Genomic DNA, 7404 nt, shown 5'->3' with positions numbered 1-7404 from the left:
GGAGCTGTAGGGATCTCTGTGAGAGCGGTGCCTGGAGATGGCCACAAGCCCTGTCCCAGGCAGGAAGCGCCATCCGTGTCCTCCTGCCCGCGTGTTCCTGGCTGGATTGCTGAGGGCTCCCAGGTGCCTCTTGGTGGGGCTCCTCTGGAGCTCCTGTGGGGCTGCGGCGCTGCTGCCGGGCAGGCTGGCCGGGCTGGGGAGAACCTGAGGAGACGGGGCCACAAAGGGATGAGGGGCTGCGGGAGCCCTGACAGGACAAGGCAGTGGGAAGGCACGGGGGGGACGTGTGAGGGAGTGGGTAACGTTGGCTCGGGTAGGAAAGTGGGTTGGAGCCAAAGAGACCACTCACCCCGATGTTTATGTGGCAAACAGAGCACATTTATTCTCAAGCCCTTCCTTCTGAAGGGCCTTTGAAAACCCAGTCTGGATTTCACTGCTCTGATCTCTGTGCCCCTTCAGATTCTGGCCTGGGCAATGCCTGCAGCCTTTGGAGAGATGAGATGGGCCCGGCCCCTGTCAGTCAAACCAGGGCTGGTACATTCACCCCGTACAAGCCAGCCTGCACGGTGACACGGCAACAGAGTGCGAGGCACAGCTCCAGGGGCTCCCCGTGAACCTCAGCTCTGGAACCACTGTCTGCCCCAAGCTTCAGGGGCTGCAGTGGGAGCCCGGCTGGGCTCTGCCCTGGGGCCATCCTGCAGGGACAGCTGCAAACAGGGAGCATTCCCTGCCACAAAGAGCCAAGGCAGGGCTGCAGGGCAGCTGCTCCAGCCCCAACTGCACTGCTGAGTGCTGTGCTCTGGGGCTGGGGCTCCCCGCACAGGAGACTGCACTGGTGTGCCAGAGGAGACAGAGAAGCTGCTGCTTCAGCCTAACTGAGGTGGGTGCGTGGGCTGGAAAGAGTGGGGAGGCTCCAGGGGATTCACAGAGCTCATCCTGCTGCAAGGACAAGGAAAAAGGAGCGGGAACTCAGCAGTGAGGAGAGCTGGGGGCTGGAGAGCAGCTCTGAATGACACTAAAATCCCACCAGACCTCTAAGACATTGCTGCTCCTCAGCCAGTGACAGGATGAGTCCCTAAGCCTGGGGCTTGGCCTTCCTCATGGCGAGGGGCACCAAGGAAGGGAACAGTGTGATGGAGACTGGAATAGGCTGGGAACTCACAGGGGGAAAAGAGGAAGCAGTTGGGATGTAAAAGGCAGGGAGAAGAGAGAACAGTTCAGAGAAGGGCTGAGCTACTGCTTGAGCAAGCTGCAAAAAGTCATTTGGGGTCATCCCAGATTGATTTAATTTCAGAAGTTATTGAACAAGTTTATTTTTTGGGTGGCTGCATGTTTTCTTGAGCTGTATTGCTGAAATGCTCAAGCCAGTCTGTGCTGCAGGGCACCCCATTTCTCCTTTGGCTGATTGCGGCCCGGTGCTGAGCTCCAGCAGGGCCCTGGCAGAGCCCAGAGCAGCCTCAGCACCCGCAGAGCCCAGCTGCAAGGAGAGAAACCAGAAAGCCCCATCAGCTGAAGGCTCCTGTCCCCTTGTCCCAGCCACCCGCGGTGCCCAGGCCATGCTGGCCGTGCCAGAGCTGTGCCCAGAGCTGCCCATCACTGCTGCCTTTGGGAGCAGAGCAGGAGGGCAGGACATGTGCCCAGCCTGCAGCCGGCCACGGCACCTCCAGCCCTCAGCAGCTGCCCAGAGCAGGACGCTCCTGTGCTCGCTGCCATCTCCCCAGAGCTCTGATCCCACCATCCCCAGCAGACAGGACCCACCTCACGCCATCCCCCGCTGGAAGAAAAGCTGCTCCCAAACGATGCCCTCAGCCTTCTCCAAGGGCACGGCCCATCCACGCTGCAGCTGCTCCCAAGCATGTCCTGATCCAGACTGGACTCCACCTGAAACGCTTCCTCTAGAAAGACAAACATCAAATTATGGAAAATAGGTTACAGAGAAAAAGGGGAACAAGAAAAAAGGTCAAAAATCTTATCTCTGTCAGGGCCCTAAGGAAGGCCCAACCCCTGCATGCCAGGGAAAAACCCACCATGGGGGAGGGAATCCCAGGCTTTCTCCCTTCCCCTGCACTGCCCTCATGGTGATCCCAAAGCAAACAAGGGCAGTGGAGCAGCCCAAGCCCTTCCTTGCCTGCAAAGCAAAGCAGCCCCTGAACAGGGTCTGGAGTCCCACCTCTGCTCCCACCATGGGGGTTTGTTTGTGTGGGGCTGGGTGCCCCAGCCCAGCCCCAGCCCGAGGCACGGTGGGTGCTGGGGGCTGTTGGCAGGGCCAGGAGCCCACTCCCATTTCATATCCACCCCAGCCCATGTCCCCAGCCCTTCCAAAAGCAGCCTGGCAGCCGACTGAAGGATCAGCTGCATCCGCCCCAGCAAAGGGGGAACCTTTGGTTCCCAGCCAGGCTGTGCAATGCCCAAATCTGGGAGCATCCCCCAGTGTGTGGACTCATCTACAAACTCCCTGTGGAGCCTGGCTTTGGAGGAGGTGTCAGAATCAAAGTCCACCATCTTCAGCCTGCCGGTGGTCAGGTGGAGCAAGAGGTTGTCATCCTTGATGTCCTCACTGTCCCCAGCAGCAGCAGCCCCACCTGGGACAGCTTCTCCAGGGGCTCCTTCTTCCCTGGGCCAGACCAGGCTGTCAGGGCTCTGCCCAGGGCCCCAGCCATCCATGAACCATGGCAGGCAAAACCAGGGGGATGTTGGCCACCAGTGCTTGCCACACCAGGTCTCCAGCTCAGCTCCAGCCCATGAGCTGTGTTCCCTCCTGCTGACCCCTGCTCAGAGCTACAGGCAGGACAAAACCTGTCTGGTTGGCTTTGCTACTTAGTGCCAAGAGATGTGTGGAGCTGTTACCTGCCAGGCCCCTGGATCCAACTGTGCATGTGGATCTCTCCCATCTTCTAGGGCAGAGGAACATGGATCATGGAAAATCTCTTCTAAGGATGGCCTGTCCAAGGGCTGCATGGACAAACACCTCTTAATGACATCCTGGCACTCTGGGGAGAGAAACCAGAAATCACCAGTCATTTGGAGAAGTTGCCCCCTTTTCCCGTGCCCAGGCCATGCTGGGTGTGCTTAGAGGTGGGCCTAAACTTCCCCATGGATTTTCTGTTTGGAGGAGAGCAGGAGAGCAGGACATGTGCCACCTCCTCAGCAGCTGCCAGAGCAGAATGCCCATGAGCTGCTGCTGTCTCCCAGCACTGGTATTGCTCCCGAGGCCAGAGATGAGGATCCACCTTGAGAGAGCCATGGTGGGAACAAGATCTGACCCCAGATATCTCCTGGCCCCTCCTGAATGGGAGCTTCCCCATGACCAGGTGGTGCAGCAGGAGGCCCAGGGACCAGATCGTCGCTGCCTCGCCGTGGTAGCATTGCTGGTGGATCCACTCTGGTGGGCTGTAGGACAGGGTTCCTGTGGAACACAGACACAGTTCATCAGGGGGATGCTGCAGCCTCCAGCACCTGGCGGAGCAGCCCCCGTGCCTCCTCCTCCGGCAGGAACCCCCGCTCCGCCAGGAAACCCGACAGGTCCTGGCACCGCTCCGGATGCTCCAGCACCAGCACAAAGCTGTCAGGGAGCTGAAGCCACTCCAGGAGCTGAGTGACACCAGCAGAGCCAGAGGAGACCTTGTCCAGCAGCACGATCTCCAGGGCTGCGCTGGTGCCGTGGGGCTGCGGGAGGAGCACGATGCCGTCAGTGGGGCTGATGCCGTGCCGGGGGTCGGGAACCCCTCGGCCAGCCCGGGATGCTCTGCGCCCTGCGCTGGCCCCACGCCCGCTCTCCCTCCAGGCGTCCTGGCAGCTCCCACCCTGCCGGGCCCCGGCTCAGCCCCGCCCGGCACGGCCCGGCTTCTGCCGCTGGCCCGGCTCATCACCAGCTCGCCCCGGCGCCGGACGCGGTTCCCTGGCACCCTTTTGATGGCCACCTGCGAGCCGAGGGCAGCAGCGGGCTGAGCTCGCCGCCTGCCCCGCACAGCCCCATCCTTCTCCTCCTTCTCCTTCTCTCCTCCTCCTCCTCCTCCTTCCCCTCCTCCGTGCCCGCCGCCGGCCCCGCTGCTCCCCGGGCGCCGTCCGAGAGCCGCGTGGCCGCGCAGCCGCCGCCGCAGCCGCCGCTGCCCAGCAGCGAACCCGCCGGGGCCGCTCCTGCCGGGCCTCCTGCGCCTTCCCTGCGGGCGGGACGCGGCTGTCAGCGCTCGGCCCGGGCCAGGAGCGGCCCCGAGCGCCGCCCGAGCGCCCCGGGCCGGCCATGCCCCGGCGTTCGCTCCCGGCATCCCAGATTCGCCATGAAATGGGAACCCTGAGCTTGTGGAAGTGCCTGAAGGATGCCCTGTTCCTCTGCAGGGACACTCGGGCTGAGACAGGAGCCGGAGCCCTCTCTGGGGAAGCCTCCTCCGAGCTGGAATTTGTGCCGTGCTGGGAGAGGAGGAGGAGGGGAGAAGGCTGGCGCTGTGTGGCAGGAGCAGGAGGTTTGGGCCGCAGGACATTCCGTCTGCGCCGCTGCCCCGCAATGGGCGGGAACGCTGTGGGGAAGACTGGGGGACACTGGAGCAGGATATGGATGACACTGGGGAGACTGGGAGGGCCTGGAATGAACTCAGGTGTATTGGGAGGGACTGAGCTGTGCTGGGAGGGACTGGAGGGGCACTGGGGCTGTACTGGGGATGAACTGGGCTGTGCTGGGAGGGACTGAAGGGGTTGAATGGGCTGTTCCCGCCCCCACCGCCTCCCATTTGCCGAGGCTCCCGCCCATCACAGCCCCAACCAATCAGCGCCAGGGATCATGGCTTTGGGGGCGGGGCCTGGGGTCTGCGCCATCTTTTTTTTACTTACAACTCCCGTCATGCTCTGCGGCCCCATAGAGCCCCATTAAAGCCGGGACTACAACGCCCGTCATGCCCCGCGCTCCACAGAACCCCGGTACCGCCCCCATCTGTCCCATCAGTGTCCCCCAGACCCTCCGGGACCCCCAAGTGCCCCTCAGCGCCCATTCGGACCCCCAACATTTTACTGGCAAAGGACAAAAGAACAAGGAACTTTGGAAAAGTGTTCAATACAAATCCAATCCAACTTAAATCACTTGTCATAGCAGTAACTTCATTCACTCAGCCCATTTAGCCTGGAAAGCCCTAAACACTGAAGTTGTTCAGGTACCCACAAATGTTCCATATAAAGAGCATTAGAAGGAGAGGAAAGAGAGAGAGACAGGAAGACAGAAGCTCCACAGAAAGACACACATGTGGCTCCCAGCTCCTGGGGCTCCAGTGTGGGCATGACACAAACCCCAGGAGAAGGCAGAGTCCATACCAGGGGCTGACCTTGTGCTCCTTGGTTTTAAGCCCCTGGGCCTTCGTGGGCCTCCCCCCAGCTGGGACTTCTGATATCTCAGGTGTTCAGAGCTGGGTGAGCGCTGTCCCATCTGTGTGACTGATTGACAGCTCAGCCCAAGGTGTCTGGGGACATTGATCTCATCCAGCCTCTGACAGCGACCATGGTGACACTGGGGAACCTCATGGAGCATCATGGAGCCATGGGTCAGTTGGGACAAGGCAGGTCCAGAGACACCCTGGTGACACTGGGGAACCTCATGGAGCCATGGGTCAGTTGTGACAAGGCAGGTTCAAGAACACCCTGGTGACACTGGGGAACCTCATGGAGCCATGGGTCAGTTGTGACAAGGCAGGTCCAAGGACACCGTGGTGACACTGGGGAACCTCATGGAGCCATGGGTCAGCTGTGACACTGTGGGGACCTCGTGGAATCAGAGCAGACCATTGGGAAGCTCCCATGGATCCAAGGGCCCAGGGTGACACTGTGGAGCCCAGAGTGTCACGAGGAGCCATTGTGACAGTGTGTCCCCATGGAACCAAGGGAACATGGGACAGGCTGATGCCTTAAGTTTTAGCTTCCATATTTTCCCAATTCTGTGCTGTATCAGTCTGTAACTCTGAACTTCATGCAGAGTGTCAGCAAGTTCTCTTACAGTGTAGTCAGACAAAACAATCCTTTTCCTGCCCGAGATCCAAGGACACCGCTGCAGCTTCAGGCCCAAAAAGTGAAAACACCAGCGAATTGAGGAGAGCAGACTGGGAGGGTGGGGCTGCATAACCTGAAGGTGTAATTGACAATTAACCCCAATATGGAAATGAACCAGAACTTTTAAAAGTGTGAAAACGCGTGACCTGGCGTCCATCCTGGGTGTACCCTCAGCCAGGCCCTTGTACTGCCCAGGTGAATCCTTTGAAGGCCTTTTTAATAAATCCCCACTTTACTCCTGTAACACTGTCCAGCCTCTGCTCTAGGTGGCCTCTCAAGGCATCAAGGCCTGGCTGGCTGGGCCACCTGGGGGCCACCTCTCATCTGCCTGCGAAACACTGGGACCCTGTGCTTTTCTTTCTTATGGGAAAAAAGCACCTTTCACATCCAGGCACCCATGGCCAAAGTTGGGAATCCGCCTCCAGGATTCCCTATATCCATGGATTTCTCCGAGGTGAAAGCTTCCAGGAGAGACAAGTCTGGCTGGCCTTGGTTTCCAAAGAGCTGATTCTTATCTGCCTTTGAAACACTGGGGCTTTGTGCTTTCCTTTCTGATGAAAAGAACTCTTCTTCCTGCCCAGGTGCCCATGGCCAGAACTGAGATACCACCTTCAAAATTCTGAATATCCAAGGATTTCCCCCAGATGAAAGGTCCAGGAGAGACAAGTCTGGCTCTCTTGGCCTATGGTGACCACCTCTCATCTTCTTCCAAAACACCTGGGCTCCACGCTTCTCTTTCCTATGGGAAAAACCATCCATCTTGACCAGATGCCCATGGCCAAAGTTTGGAATCCTCCTCCAGAATTCCCTAGGTCCAAGGATTTCTCAGTGACAAAAGCTGCCAGGACAAACAGGTCTGAATGGCCCGGCCTCCCAGGAGCCTTCTCTCTCTGCTTCTGCCCCTGCAACACGGGGGCTCTGGGCTTTCCTTCCTATGGAAAAGAACCATCCTTCTTAACAATGCAGAAATGGCCAAAATTGGGGTTCCACCTCCCAAATTTCCTATATCCAAGGGTTTCTTTCAGACAAAAAAAATACCAGAACAGAGAGGTCTGGCTGCCCTTGGCCTCTGATGGTCACCTTTCATCTGCCCCTGAAACACCGGTGTTCCGTCCTTGCCTTCCTATGGAAAAGAACCGTCCTTCACCTCCAGGCAGCCAGGTCTGAAACTGGCATTCCACCTCTAAAATTCCCTATATCCAAGGACAAAATCTGCCAGCACCATCTGATCTGGCTGCCCTTGGCCTCTGGTGGCTGTGGCTCATCTGCCCCTGCAGCACTGGGGCTGGGTTGTTCCCTTCCTGTGGAGACCATGGTGGCACAGTGAGGACCTGGAGGAACCATGGAGTCCATTGTGACACTTTGGGGCCACGGTGA

The sequence above is a fragment of the Lonchura striata genome, chromosome 36, assembly GCF_050655825.1.
Source record: "Lonchura striata isolate lonStrDom1 chromosome 36, ASM5065582v1, whole genome shotgun sequence".
Classification (NCBI taxonomy): domain Eukaryota; kingdom Metazoa; phylum Chordata; class Aves; order Passeriformes; family Estrildidae; genus Lonchura; species Lonchura striata.
Note: the sequence above shows the minus strand (reverse complement) of the source record.